The sequence below is a fragment of the Pleurodeles waltl genome, chromosome 1_1, assembly GCF_031143425.1.
Source record: "Pleurodeles waltl isolate 20211129_DDA chromosome 1_1, aPleWal1.hap1.20221129, whole genome shotgun sequence".
Lineage (NCBI taxonomy): Eukaryota > Metazoa > Chordata > Amphibia > Caudata > Salamandridae > Pleurodeles > Pleurodeles waltl.
The window spans coordinates 38,959,220-38,974,794 of record NC_090436.1 but is presented as its reverse complement, the minus strand read 5'-3'; positions in this window follow the sequence as shown (position 1 = coordinate 38,974,794).

The window sequence follows — 15,575 nt, the reverse complement described above, 5'->3', positions numbered from 1 at the left end:
TCACAGGGTTTCAAAAGCCGGATTGCTTGCAATCCGGCTTTTGAAACCCCACTAGACACCAGGGATTTTTTTTTTTTTCATGAAACTGTCAAAAGGGAGCGACCCCTTGGGCAAGGGTCACTCCCAGGGGGGGCATTTTTTTAGGAAGGCCTTTTCTGCCCCCCCTGGGGGCAGATTGGCCTATTATTAGGCCGATCTGCCCCCAGGGGGGGCAGAAACCACTAGGCACCAGGGATCTTTTTGTTTTTGTTCTTTTTTTTTTTTTGCTGTTTTCTTTTTTTTTAGGTGGGGAGCAATCCCTTAGGCAAGGGTCGCTCCCCTACGGGGCAATATATATTTAAGCCATTTCTGCCCCCCTTGGGGGCAGATTGGCCTATTTTGATGAGGCCAATCTGCCCCCAAGGGGGGCAGAAATCATTAGACACCAGGGAGGTTTTTTTTTTTGCGCGAATTTCACGCAACGGGAGCGACCCCTTGGGCAAGGGTCGCTCCCAGGGGGGGAATATTTTTGGGAAGGCCTTTTCTGCCCCCCCTGGGGGCAGATCGGCCTATTATTAGGCCGATCTGCCCCCAGGGGGGGCAGAAACCTCTAGGCACCAGGGATCATTTTTTATTTTTTTTATTTTTGTTATGTTTTCTTTTTTTTTTAGGTGGGGAGCGACCCCTTAGGCAAGGGTCGCTCCCCGAGGGGGCAAATTATATTTAGGCCATTTCTGCCCCCCTTGAGGGCAGATTGGCCTATTTTGATGAGGCCAATCTGCCCCCAAGGGGGGCATAAACCATTAGACACCAGGGAGGTTTTTTTTTTGCGTGAATTTCACGCAAGGGGAGCGACCCCTTAGGCAAGGGTCGCTCCCTAGGGGGGGGATTATTTTAGGCCATTTCTGCCCCCCTGGAGGGTCGATCAGCCTATTTTGATTCGGCTGATCTGCCCCCAAGGGGGGCAGAAACTACTAGGCACCAGGGATTTTTTTGTTTTTTTGTTTTACAGATGGGGAGCGACCCCTTGGACAAGGGTCGCTCCCCTGGAGGGGCAAAATGTATTTAGGCCATTTCTGCCCGCTTTGGGGGCAGATCGGCCGATTTTAGGTCAATCTGCCCCCAAGGGGGGCAGAAACCACCTGGCACCAGGGATCTTTTTTTTGCGCCGTCACGCAAGGGGAGCGACCTTGTAGGCAAGGGTCGCTCCCCAGGGGGGAGGGGTAGGGGGGCAAAATTATTTTAGGCCATCTCTGCCCTCCCTGGGGGCAGATCGGCCTATTGGTATTAGGCCGATCTACCCCCAGGGGGGGCAGAAACCTCTAGGCGCCAGGATAATTTTTTTTTTTTGTTTGTTTGGTTTTTTTAGAGATGGGGAGCGACCCATCAGGCAAGGGTCGCTCCCCTGGGGGGCAAATTGTATTTAGACCATTTCTGCCCCCCTTGGGGGCAGATTGGTCGATTTTAGGTCAATCTGCCCCAAGGGGGCAGAAACCACTAGGCACCGGGGATTTGTTTTTTGGCGCCAATGTCACGCAGGGGGAGCGACCCCGAAGGCAAGGGTCGCTCCCGGGGGGGGGGGGTGAGGGTTCGGGGGGCAAATTTATTTTAGGCCATTTCTGCCCCCCCTGGGGGCTGATCAGCTTATTATTAGGCCGATGTGCCCCCAGGGGGGGCAGAGACCTGTAGGCGCCAGGGCAATTTTTTTTTTGTGTTTTTTATTTTGTTTGTTTGTTTTTTTAGAAGTGGGGAGCGACCCATCAGACAAGGGTCGCTCCCCTGGGGGGCAAACTGTGTTTAGACCATTTCTGTCCCCCTTGGGGGCAGATTGGTCGAATTTAGGTCAATCTGCCCCCAAGGGGGTAGAAACCACTATGCACCGGGGATTTGTTTTTTGGCGCCAATGTCACGCAGGGGGAGCGACCCCATAGGCAAGGGTCGCTCCCGGGGGGGTGGTGGGGGGGTTGGGAGGCAAATTTATTTTAGGCCATTTCTGCCCCCCCTGGGGGCAGAGCGGCCTATTATTAGGCCGATCTGCCCACAGGGGGGGCAGAAACCTCTGGTTGCCAGAGCAACATTTTTTTGTGTGTTTTTGTTTTGTTTGTTTGTTTGTTATTTTAGAGATGGGGAGCGACCCATCAGACAAGGGTCGCTCCCCTGGGGGGCAAACTGTATTTAGACCATTTCTGCCCCCCTTGGGGGCAGATTGGTCGATTTTAGGTCAATCTGCCCCCAAGGGGGCAGAAACCACTAGGCACCGGGGATTTGTTTTTTGGCGCCAATGTCACGCAGGGGGAGCGACCCCGTAGGCAAGGGTCGCTCCGAGGGGAGATTGGGTGTTGGGGGGGCAAATTTATTTTAGGCCATTTCTGCCCCCCCTGGGGGCAGATCGGCCTATTATTAGGCTGATCTGCCCCCAGGGGGGGCAGAAACCTCTAGGCGCCAGGGCAATTTTTTTGGGTTTGTTTTTTTAGAGATGGGGAGCGACCCATCAGACAAGGGTCGCTCCCATGGGGGGCAAACTGTATTTAGAGCATTTCTTCCCCCCTTGGGGGCAGATTGGTCGATTTTAGGTCAATCTGCCCCAAGGGGGCAGAAACCACTAGGCACCGGGGATTTGTTTTTTGGCGCCAATGTCACGCAGGGGGAGTGACCCCGTAGGCAAGGGTCGCTCCCGGGGGGGGTGGGGGTTCGGGGGGCAAATTTATTTTAGGCCATTTCTGCCCCCCCTGGGGGCAGATCAGCCTATTATTAGGCCGATCTGCCCCCAGGGGGGGCAGAAACCTGTAGGCGCCAGGGCACATTTTTTTTTGGTGTTTTTTTTTTGTTTGTTTGTTTTTTTAGAGATGGGGAGCGACTCATCAGACAAGGGTCGCTCCCCTGGGGGGCAAACTGTATTTAGACCATTTCCTTGGGGGCAGATTGGTCGAATTTAGGTCAATCTGCCCCCAAGGGGGTAGAAACCACTATGCACCGGGGATTTGTTTTTTGGCGCCAATGTCACGCAGGGGGAGCGACCCCATAGGCAAGGGTCGCTCCCGGGGGGGTGGTGGGGGGGTTGGGAGGCAAATTTATTTTAGGCCATTTCTGCCCCCCCTGGGGGCAGAGCGGCCTATTATTAGGCCGATCTGCCCACAGGGGGGGCAGAAACCTCTGGTTGCCAGAGCAACATTTTTTTGTGTGTTTTTGTTTTGTTTGTTTGTTTGTTTTTTTAGAGATGGGGAGCGACCCATCAGACAAGGGTCGCTCCCCTGGGGGGCAAACTGTATTTAGACCATTTCTGCCCCCCTTGGGGGCAGATTGGTCGATTTAAGGTCAATCTGCCCCAAGGGGGCAGAAACCACTAGGCACCAGGGATTTGTTTTTTGGCGCCAATGTCACGCAGGGGGAGCGACCCCGTAGGCAAGGGTCGCTACTGGGCAGGAGGGGTTTGGGGGGGTGGGGGGTCAAATTTATTTTAGGGCATTTCCCCCCCCGGGGCCAGCTGAGCTAGAGGCCAAAATCCACAGGTAGGCACTTTGCAAAAAACACCTCTGTTTTCTGTGAAAAAATATGTTGTGTCCACGTTGTGTTTTGGGCCATTTCCTTTCGTGGGCGCTAGGCCTACCCACACAAGTGAGGTACCATTTTTATGGAGAGACTTAGGGGAACGCTGGGTGGAAGGAAATTTGTGGCTCCTCTCAGATTCCAGAACTTTCTGCCACCGAAATGAGAGGAAAAAGTGTTTTTTGGCCAAATTTTGATGTTTGCAAAGGATTCTGGGTAACAGAACCTGGTCAGAGCCCCGCAAATCACCCCATCTTGGATTCCCCTAGGTCTCTAGTTTTCAAAAATGCGCTGGTTTGCTAGGTTTCCAAAGGTGCCGGCTGAGCTAGAGGCCAAAATCCACAGGTAGGCACTGTTTTCTATGAAAAAATGTGATGTGTCCACGTTGTGTTTTGGGCCATTTCCTGTCGCGAGTGCTAGGCCTACCCACACAAGTGAGGTATCATTTTTATCGGGAGACTTGGGGAAACGCTGGGTGGAAGAAAATTTGTTACTCCTCTCAGATTCCAGAACTTTCTGCCACAGAAATGTGAGGAACATGTGTTTTTTTAGCCAAATTTTGAGGTTTGCAAAGGATTCTGGGTAACAGAACCTGGTCCGAGCCACACAAGTCACCCCATCTTGGATTCCCCTAGGTCTCTAGTTTTCAGAAATGCACAGGTTTGGTAGGTTTCCCTAGGTGGCGGCTGAGCTACAGGCCAAAATCTACACGTAGGCACTTTGCAAAAAACACCTCTGTTTTCCTTCAAAAATGTGGATGTGTCCACGTTGCGCTTTGGGGCGTTTCCTGTCGCGGGCGCTAGGCCTACCCACACAAGTGAGGTATCATTTTTATCGGGAGACGTGGGGGAACGCTGGGTGGAAGGAAATTTGTGGCTCCTCTCAGATTCCAGAACTTTCTGCCACAGAAATGTGAGGAACATGTGTTTTTTTAGCAAACTTTTGAGGTTTGCAAAGGATTCTGGGTAACAGAACCTGGTCCGAGCCACACAAGTCACCCCATCTTGGATTCCCCTAGGTCTCTAGTTTTCAGAAATGCACAGGTTTGGTAGGTTTCCCTAGGTGGCGGCTGAGCTACAGGCCAAAATCTACAGGTAGGCACTTTGCAAAAAAAAACTCTGTTTTCCTTCAAAAATGTGGATGTGTCCACGTTGCGCTTTGGGGCGTTTCCTGTCGCGGGCGCTAGGCCTACCCACACAAGTGAGGTATCATTTTTATCGGGAGACGTGGGGGAACGCTGGGCCAAGGGAAATTTGTGGCTCCTCTCAGATTCCAGAACTTTCTGCCACAGAAATGTGAGGAAAATGGGTTTTTTTAGCCACATTTTGAGGTATGCAAAAGATTCTGGGTAACAGAACCTGGTCCGAGCCACACAAGTCACCCCATCTTGGATTCCCCTAGGTCTCTAGTTTTCAGAAATGCACAGGTTTGGTAGGTTTCCATAGGTGGCGGCTGAGCTACAGGCCAAAACCTACAGGTAGGAACTTTTCAAAAAACACCTCTGTTTTCCTTCAAAAATTTGGATGTGTCCACGTTGCGCTTTGGGGCGTTTTCTGTCGCGGGCGCTAGGCCTATCCACACAAGTGAGGTATCATTTTTATCGGGAGACGTGGGGGAACGCTGGGTGGAAGGAAATTTGTGGCTCCTCTCAGATTCCAGAACTTTCTGCCACAGTAATGTGAGGAACATGTGTTTTTTTAGCCAAATTTTGAGGTTTGCAAAGGATTCTGGGTAACAGAACATGGTCCGAGCCACACAAGTCACCCCATCTTGGATTCCCCTAGGTCTCTAGTTTTCAGAAATGCACAGGTTTGGTAGGTTTCCCTAGGTGGCGGCTGAGCTACAGGCCAAAATCTACAGGTAGGCACTTTGCAAAAAACACCTCTGTTTTCCTTCAAAAATTTGGATGTGTCCACGTTGCGCTTTGGGGCGTTTCCTGTCGCGGGCGCTAGGCCTACCCACACAAGTGAGGTATCATTTTTATCGGGAGACGTGGGGGAACGCTGGGTGGAAGGAAATTTGTGGCTCCTCTCAGATTCCAGAACTTTCTGCCACAGAAATGTGAGGAACATGTGTTTTTTTAGCAAACTTTTGAGGTTTGCAAAGGATTCTGGGTAACAGAACCTGGTCCGAGCCACACAAGTCACCCCATCTTGGATTCCCCTAGGTCTCTAGTTTTCAGAAATGCACAGGTTTGGTAGGTTTCCCTAGGTGGCGGCTGAGCTACAAGCCAAAATCTACAGGTAGGCACTTTGCAAAAAAAAACTCTGTTTTCCTTCAAAAATGTGGATGTGTCCACGTTGCGCTTTGGGGCGTTTCCTGTCGCGGGCGCTAGGCCTACCCACACAAGTGAGGTATCATTTTTATCGGGAGACGTGGGGGAACGCTGGGCCAAAGGAAATTTGTGGCTCCTCTCAGATTCCAGAACTTTCTGCCACAGAAATGTGAGGAAAATGGTTTTTTTTAGCCACATTTTGAGGTTTGCAAAAGATTCTGGGTAACAGAACCTGGTCCGAGCCACACAAGTCACCCCATCTTGGATTCCCCTAGGTCTCTAGTTTTCAGAAATGCACAGGTTTGGTAGGTTTCCCTAGGTGGCGGCTGAGCTACAGGCCAAAACCTACAGGAAGGAACTTTTCAAAAAACACCTCTGTTTTCCTTCAAAAATTTGGATGTGTCCACGTTGCGCTTTGGGGCGTTTTCTGTCGCGGGCGCTAGGCCTATCCACACAAGTGAGGTATCATTTTTATCGGGAGACGTGGGGGAACGCTGGGTGGAAGGAAATTTGTGGCTCCTCTCAGATTCCAGAACTTTCTGCCACAGAAATGTGAGGAACATGTGTTTTTTTAGCCAAATTTTGAGGTTTGCAAAGGATTCTGGGTAACAGAACATGGTCCGAGCCACACAAGTCACCCCATCTTGGATTCCCCTAGGTCTCTAGTTTTCAGAAATGCACAGGTTTGGTAGGTTTCCCTAGGTGGCGGCTGAGCTACAGGCCAAAATCTACAGGTAGGCACTTTGCAAAAAACACCTCTGTTTTCCTTCAAAAATTTGGATGTGTCCACGTTGCGCTTTGGGGCGTTTCCTGTCACGGGCGCTAGGCCTACCCACACAAGTGAGGTATCATTTTTATCGGGAGACGTGGGGGAACGCTGGGTGGAAGGAAATTTGTGGCTCCTCTCAGATTCCAGAACTTTCTGCCACAGAAATGTGAGGAACATGTGTTTTTTTAGCCAAATTTTGAGGTTTGCAAAGGATTTTGGGTAACAGAACCTGGTCCGAGCCACACAAGTCACCCCATCTTGGATTCCCCTAGGTCTCTAGTTTTCAGAAATGCACAGCTTTGGTAGGTTTCCCTAGGTGGCGGCTGAGCTACAGGCCAAAATCTACAGGTAGGCACTTTGCAAAAAACATCTCTGTTTTCCTTCAAAAATTTGGATGTGTCCACGTTGCGCTTTGGGGTGTTTCCTGTCGCGGGCGCTAGGCCTACCCACACAAGTGAGGTATCATTTTTATCGGGACACGTGGGGGAACGCTGGGTGGAAGGAAATTTGTGGCTCCTCTCAGATTCCAGAACTTTCTGCCACAGAAATATGAGGAACATGTGTTTTTTTAGCCAAATTTTGAGGTTTGCAAAGGATTCTGGGTAACAGAACCTGGTCCGAGCCACACAAGTCACCCCATCTTGGATTCCCCTAGGTCTCTAGTTTTCAGAAATGCACAGGTTTGGTAGGTTTCCCTAGGTGGCGGCTGAGCTACAGGCCAAAACCTACAGGTAGGAACTTTTCAAAAAACACCTCTGTTTTCCTTCAAAAATGTGGATGTGTCCACGTTGCGCTTTGGGGCGTTTCCTGTCGCGGGCGCTAGGCCTACCCACACAAGTGAGGTATCATTTTTATCGGGAGACGTGGGGGAACGCTGGGTGGAAGGAAATTTGTGGCTCCTCTCAGATTCCAGAACTTTCTGCCACAGAAATATGAGGAACATGTGTTTTTTTAGCCAAATTTTGAGGTTTGCAAAGGATTCTGGGTAACAGAACCTGGTCCGAGCCACACAAGTCACCCCATCTTGGATTCCCCTAGGTCTCTAGTTTTCAGAAATGCACAGGTTTGGTAGGTTTCCCTAGGTGGCGGCTGAGCTACAGGCCAAAATCTACAGGTAGGCACTTTGCAAAAAACACCTCTGTTTTCCTTCAAAAATTTGGATGTGTTCACGTTGCGCTTTGGGGCGTTTCCTGTCGCGGGCGCTAGGCCTACCCACACAAGTGAGGTATCATTTTTATCGGGAGACGTGGGGGAACGCTGGGTGGAAGGAAATTTGTGGCTCCTCTCAGATTCCAGAACTTTCTGCCACAGAAATGTGAGGAAAATGGGTTTTTTTAGCCACATTTTGAGGTTTGCAAAAGATTCTGGGTAACAGAACCTGGTCCGAGCCACACAAGTCACCCCATCTTGGATTCCCCTAGGTCTCTAGTTTTCAGAAATGCACAGGTTTGGTAGGTTTCCCTAGGTGGCGGCTGAGCTACAGGCCAAAACCTACAGGTAGGAACGTTTCAAAAAACACCTCTGTTTTCCTTCAAAAATTTGGATGTGTCCACGTTGCGCTTTGGGGCGTTTTCTGTCGCGGGCGCTAGGCCTATCCACACAAGTGAGGTATCATTTTTATCGGGAGACGTGGGGGAACGCTGGGTGGAAGGAAATTTGTGGCTCCTCTCAGATTCCAGAACTTTCTGCCACAGAAATGTGAGGAACATGTGTTTTTTTAGCCAAATTTTGAGGTTTGCAAAGGATTCTGGGTAACAGAACATGGTCCGAGCCACACAAGTCACCCCATCTTGGATTCCCCTAGGTCTCTAGTTTTCAGAAATGCACAGGTTTGGTAGGTTTCCCTAGGTGGCGGCTGAGCTACAGGCCAAAATCTACAGGTAGGCACTTTGCAAAAAACACCTCTGTTTTCCTTCAAAAATTTGGATGTGTCCACGTTGCGCTTTGGGGCGTTTACTGTCACGGGCGCTAGGCCTACCCACACAAGTGAGGTATCATTTTTATCGGGAGACGTGGGGGAACGCTGGGTGGAAGGAAATTTGTGGCTCCTCTCAGATTCCAGAACTTTCTGCCACAGAAATGTGAGGAAAATGGGTTTTTTTAGCCACATTTTGAGGTTTGCAAAAGATTCTGGGTAACAGAACCTGGTCCGAGCCACACAAGTCACCCCATCTTGGATTCCCCTAGGTCTCTAGTTTTCAGAAATGCACAGGTTTGGTAGGTTTCCCTAGGTGGCGGCTGAGCTACAGGCCAAAACCTACAGGTAGGAACTTTTCAAAAAACACCTCTGTTTTCCTTCAAAAATTTGGATGTGTCCACGTTGCGCTTTGGGGCGTTTTCTGTCGCGGGCGCTAGGCCTATCCACACAAGTGAGGTATCATTTTTATCGGGAGACGTGGGGGAACGCTGGGTGGAAGGAAATTTGTGGCTCCTCTCAGATTCCAGAACTTTCTGCCACAGTAATGTGAGGAACATGTGTTTTTTTAGCCAAATTTTGAGGTTTGCAAAGGATTCTGGGTAACAGAACATGGTCCGAGCCACACAAGTCACCCCATCTTGGATTCCCCTAGGTCTCTAGTTTTCAGAAATGCACAGGTTTGGTAGGTTTCCCTAGGTGGCGGCTGAGCTACAGGCCAAAATCTACAGGTAGGCACTTTGCAAAAAACACCTCTGTTTTCCTTCAAAAATGTGGATGTGTCCACGTTGCGCTTTGGGGCGTTTCCTGTCGCGGGCGCTAGGCCTACCCACACAAGTGAGGTATCATTTTTATCGGGAGACGTGGGGGAACGCTGGGTGGAAGGAAATTTGTGGCTCCTCTCAGATTCCAGAACTTTCAGCTACAGAAATGTGAGGAACATGTGTTTTTTTAGCAAACTTTTGAGGTTTGCAAAGGATTCTGGGTAACAGAACCTGGTCCGAGCCACACAAGTCACCCCATCTTGGATTCCCCTAGGTCTCTAGTTTTCAGAAATGCACAGGTTTGGTAGGTTTCCCTAGGTGGCGGCTGAGCTACAGGCCAAAATCTACAGTTAGGCACTTTGCAAAAAAAAACTCTGTTTTCCTTCAAAAATGTGGATGTGTCCACGTTGCGCTTTGGGGCGCTTCCTGTCGCGGGCGCTAGGCCTACCCACACAAGTGAGGTATCATTTTTATCGGGAGACGTGGGGGAACGCTGGGCCAAAGGAAATTTGTGGCTCCTCTCAGATTCCAGAACTTTCTGCCACAGAAATGTGAGGAAAATGGGTTTTTTTAGCCACATTTTGAGGTTTGCAAAAGATTCTGGGTAACAGAACCTGGTCCGAGCCACACAAGTCACCCCATCTTGGATTCCCCTAGGTCTCTAGTTTTCAGAAATGCACAGGTTTGGTAGGTTTCCCTAGGTGGCGGCTGAGCTACAGGCCAAAACCTACAGGTAGGAACTTTTCAAAAAACACCTCTGTTTTCCTTCAAAAATTTGGATGTGTCCACGTTGCGCTTTGGGGCGTTTTCTGTAGCGGGCGCTAGGCCTATCCACACAAGTGAGGTATCATTTTTATCGGGAGACGTGGGGGAACGCTGGGTGGAAGGAAATTTGTGGCTCCTCTCAGATTCCAGAACTTTCTGCCACAGTAATGTGAGGAACATGTGTTTTTTTAGCCAAATTGTGAGGTTTGCAAAGGATTCTGGGTAACAGAACATGGTCCGAGCCACACAAGTCACCCCATCTTGGATTCCCCTAGGTCTCTAGTTTTCAGAAATGCACAGGTTTGGTAGGTTTCCCTAGGTGGCGGCTGAGCTACAGGCCAAAATCTACAGGTAGGCACTTTGCAAAAAACACCTCTGTTTTCCTTCAAAAATTTGGATGTGTCCACGTTGCGCTTTGGGGCGTTTCCTGTCGCGGGCGCTAGGCCTACCCACACAAGTGAGGTATCATTTTTATCGGGAGACGTGGGGGAACGCTGGGTGGAAGGAAATTTGTGGCTCCTCTCAGATTCCAGAACTTTCTGCCACAGAAATGTGAGGAACATGTGTTTTTTTAGCAAACTTTTGAGGTTTGCAAAGGATTCTGGGTAACAGAACCTGGTCCGAGCCACACAAGTCACCCCATCTTGGATTCCCCTAGGTCTCTAGTTTTCAGAAATGCACAGGTTTGGTAGGTTTCCCTAGGTGGCGGCTGAGCTACAAGCCAAAATCTACAGGTAGGCACTTTGCAAAAAAAAACTCTGTTTTCCTTCAAAAATGTGGATGTGTCCACGTTGCGCTTTGGGGCGTTTCCTGTCGCGGGCGCTAGGCCTACCCACACAAGTGAGGTATCATTTTTATCGGGAGACGTGGGGGAACGCTGGGCCAAAGGAAATTTGTGGCTCCTCTCAGATTCCAGAACTTTCTGCCACAGAAATGTGAGGAAAATGGGTTTTTTTAGCCACATTTTGAGGTTTGCAAAAGATTCTGGGTAACAGAACCTGGTCCGAGCCACACAAGTCACCCCATCTTGGATTCCCCTAGGTCTCTAGTTTTCAGAAATGCACAGGTTTGGTAGGTTTCCCTAGGTGGCGGCTGAGCTACAGGCCAAAACCTACAGGAAGGAACTTTTCAAAAAACACCTCTGTTTTCCTTCAAAAATTTGGATGTGTCCACGTTGCGCTTTGGGGCGTTTTCTGTCGCGGGCGCTAGGCCTATCCACACAAGTGAGGTATCATTTTTATCGGGAGACGTGGGGGAATGCTGGGTGGAAGGAAATTTGTGGCTCCTCTCAGATTCCAGAACTTTCTGCCACAGAAATGTGAGGAACATGTGTTTTTTTAGCCAAATTTTGAGGTTTGCAAAGGATTCTGGGTAACAGAACATGGTCCGAGCCACACAAGTCACCCCATCTTGGATTCCCCTAGGTCTCTAGTTTTCAGAAATGCACAGGTTTGGTAGGTTTCCCTAGGTGGCGGCTGAGCTACAGGCCAAAATCTACAGGTAGGCACTTTGCAAAAAACATCTCTGTTTTCCTTCAAAAATGTGGATGTGTCCACGTTGCGCTTTGGGGCGTTTCCTGTCGCGGGCGCTAGGCCTACCCACACAAGTGAGGTATCATTTTTATCGGGAGACGTGGGGGAACGCTGGGTGGAAGGAAATTTGTGGCTCCTCTCAGATTCCAGAACTTTCTGCCACAGAAATGTGAGGAAAATGGGTTTTTTTAGCCACATTTTGAGGTTTGCAAAAGATTCTGGGTAACAGAACCTGGTCCGAGCCACACAAGTCACCCCATCTTGGATTCCCCTAGGTCTCTAGTTTTCAGAAATGCACAGGTTTGGTAGGTTTCCCTAGGTGGCGGCTGAGCTACAGGCCAAAACCTACAGGTAGGAACTTTTCAAAAAACACCCCTGTTTTCCTTCAAAAATTTGGATGTGTCCACGTTGCGCTTTGGGGCGTTTTCTGTCGCGGGCGCTAGGCCTATCCACACAAGTGAGGTATCATTTTTATCGGGAGACGTGGGGGAACGCTGGGTGGAAGGAAATTTGTGGCTCCTCTCAGATTCCAGAACTTTCTGCCACAGTAATGTGAGGAACATGTGTTTTTTTAGCCAAATTTTGAGGTTTGCAAAGGATTCTGGGTAACAGAACATGGTCCGAGCCACACAAGTCACCCCATCTTGGATTCCCCTAGGTCTCTAGTTTTCAGAAATGCACAGGTTTGGTAGGTTTCCCTAGGTGGCGGCTGAGCTACAGGCCAAAATCTACAGGTAGGCACTTTGCAAAAAACACCTCTGTTTTCCTTCAAAAATGTGGATGTGTCCACGTTGCGCTTTGGGGCGTTTCCTGTCGCGGGCGCTAGGCCTACCCACACAAGTGAGGTATCATTTTTATCGGGAGACGTGGGGGAACGCTGGGTGGAAGGAAATTTGTGGCTCCTCTCAGATTCCAGAACTTTCTGCCACAGAAATGTGAGGAACATGTGTTTTTTTAGCAAACTTTTGAGGTTTGCAAAGGATTCTGGGTAACAGAACCTGGTCCGAGCCACACAAGTCACCCCATCTTGGATTCCCCTAGGTCTCTAGTTTTCAGAAATGCACAGGTTTGGTAGGTTTCCCTAGGTGGCGGCTGAGCTACAGGCCAAAATCTACAGGTAGGCACTTTGCAAAAAAAAACTCTGTTTTCCTTCAAAAATGTGGATGTGTCCACGTTGCGCTTTGGGGCGTTTCCTGTCGCGGGCGCTAGGCCTACCCACACAAGTGAGGTATCATTTTTATCGGGAGACGTGGGGGAACGCTGGGCCAAAGGAAATTTGTGGCTCCTCTCAGATTCCAGAACTTTCTGCCACAGAAATGTGAGGAAAATGGGTTTTTTTAGCCACATTTTGAGGTTTGCAAAAGATTCTGGGTAACAGAACCTGGTCCGAGCCACACAAGTCACCCCATCTTGGATTCCCCTAGGTCTCTAGTTTTCAGAAATGCACAGGTTTGGTAGGTTTCCCTAGGTGGCGGCTGAGCTACAGGCCAAAACCTACAGGTAGGAACTTTTCAAAAAACACCTCTGTTTTCCTTCAAAAATTTGGATGTGTCCACGTTGCGCTTTGGGGCGTTTTCTGTCGCGGGCGCTAGGCCTATCCACACAAGTGAGGTATCATTTTTATCGGGAGACGTGGGGGAACGCTGGGTGGAAGGAAATTTGTGGCTCCTCTCAGATTCCAGAACTTTCTGCCACAGAAATGTGAGGAACATGTGTTTTTTTAGCCAAATTTTGAGGTTTGCAAAGGATTCTGGGTAACAGAACATGGTCCGAGCCACACAAGTCACCCCATCTTGGATTCCCCTAGGTCTCTAGTTTTCAGAAATGCACAGGTTTGGTAGGTTTCCCTAGGTGGCGGCTGAGCTACAGGCCAAAATCTACAGGTAGGCACTTTGCAAAAAACACCTCTGTTTTCCTTCAAAAATTTGGATGTGTCCACGTTGCGCTTTGGGGCGTTTCCTGTCACGGAAGCTAGGCCTACCCACACAAGTGAGGTATCATTTTTATCGGGAGACGTGGGGGAACGCTGGGTGGAAGGAAATTTGTGGCTCCTCTCAGATTCCAGAACTTTCTGCCACAGAAATGTGAGGAACATGTGTTTTTTTAGCCAAATTTTGAGGTTTGCAAAGGATTTTGGGTAACAGAACCTGGTCCGAGCCACACAAGTCACCCCATCTTGGATTCCCCTAGGTCTCTAGTTTTCAGAAATGCACAGCTTTGGTAGGTTTCCCTAGGTGGCGGCTGAGCTACAGGCCAAAATCTACAGGTAGGCACTTTGCAAAAAACATCTCTGTTTTCCTTCAAAAATTTGGATGTGTCCACGTTGCGCTTTGGGGTGTTTCCTGTCGCGGGCGCTAGGCCTACCCACACAAGTGAGGTATCATTTTTATCGGGAGACGTGGGGGAACGCTGGGTGGAAGGAAATTTGTGGCTCCTCTCAGATTCCAGAACTTTCTGCCACAGTAATGTGAGGAACATGTGTTTTTTTAGCCAAATTTTGAGGTTTGCAAAGGATTCTGGGTAACAGAACATGGTCCGAGCCACACAAGTCACCCCATCTTGGATTCCCCTAGGTCTCTAGTTTTCAGAAATGCACAGGTTTGGTAGGTTTCCCTAGGTGGCGGCTGAGCTACAGGCCAAAACCTACAGGTAGGAACGTTTCAAAAAACACCTCTGTTTTCCTTCAAAAATTTGGATGTGTCCACGTTGCGCTTTGGGGCGTTTTCTGTCGCGGGCGCTAGGCCTATCCACACAAGTGAGGTATCATTTTTATCGGGAGACGTGGGGGAACGCTGGGTGGAAGGAAATTTGTGGCTCCTCTCAGATTCCAGAACTTTCTGCCACAGTAATGTGAGGAACATGTGTTTTTTTAGCCAAATTTTGAGGTTTGCAAAGGATTCTGGGTAACAGAACATGGTCCGAGCCACACAAGTCACCCCATCTTGGATTCCCCTAGGTCTCTAGTTTTCAGAAATGCACAGGTTTGGTAGGTTTCCCTAGGTGGCGGCTGAGCTACAGGCCAAAATCTACAGGTAGGCACTTTGCAAAAAACACCTCTGTTTTCCTTCAAAAATTTGGATGTGTCCACGTTGCGCTTTGGGGCGTTTCCTGTCGCGGGCGCTAGGCCTACCCACACAAGTGAGGTATCATTTTTATCGGGAGACGTGGGGGAACGCTGGGTGGAAGGAAATTTGTGGCTCCTCTCAGATTCCAGAACTTTCTGCCACAGAAATGTGAGGAACATGTGTTTTTTTAGCAAACTTTTGAGGTTTGCAAAGGATTCTGGGTAACAGAACCTGGTCCGAGCCACACAAGTCACCCCATCTTGGATTCCCCTAGGTCTCTAGTTTTCAGAAATGCACAGGTTTGGTAGGTTTCCCTAGGTGGCGGCTGAGCTACAAGCCAAAATCTACAGGTAGGCACTTTGCAAAAAAAAACTCTGTTTTCCTTCAAAAATGTGGATGTGTCCACGTTGCGCTTTGGGGCGTTTCCTGTCGCGGGCGCTAGGCCTACCCACACAAGTGAGGTATCATTTTTATCGGGAGACGTGGGGGAACGCTGGGCCAAAGGAAATTTGTGGCTCCTCTCAGATTCCAGAACTTTCTGCCACAGAAATGTGAGGAAAATGGGTTTTTTTAGCCACATTTTGAGGTTTGCAAAAGATTCTGGGTAACAGAACCTGGTCCGAGCCACACAAGTCACCCCATCTTGGATTCCCCTAGGTCTCTAGTTTTCAGAAATGCACAGGTTTGGTAGGTTTCCCTAGGTGGCGGCTGAGCTACAGGCCAAAACCTACAGGAAGGAACTTTTCAAAAAACACCTCTGTTTTCCTTCAAAAATTTGGATGTGTCCACGTTGCGCTTTGGGGCGTTTTCTGTCGCGGGCGCTAGGCCTATCCACACAAGTGAGGTATCATTTTTATCGGGAGACGTGGGGGAATGCTGGGTGGAAGGAAATTTGTGGCTCCTCTCAGATTCCAGAACTTTCTGCCACAGAAATGTGAGGAACATGTGTTTTTTTAGCCAAATTT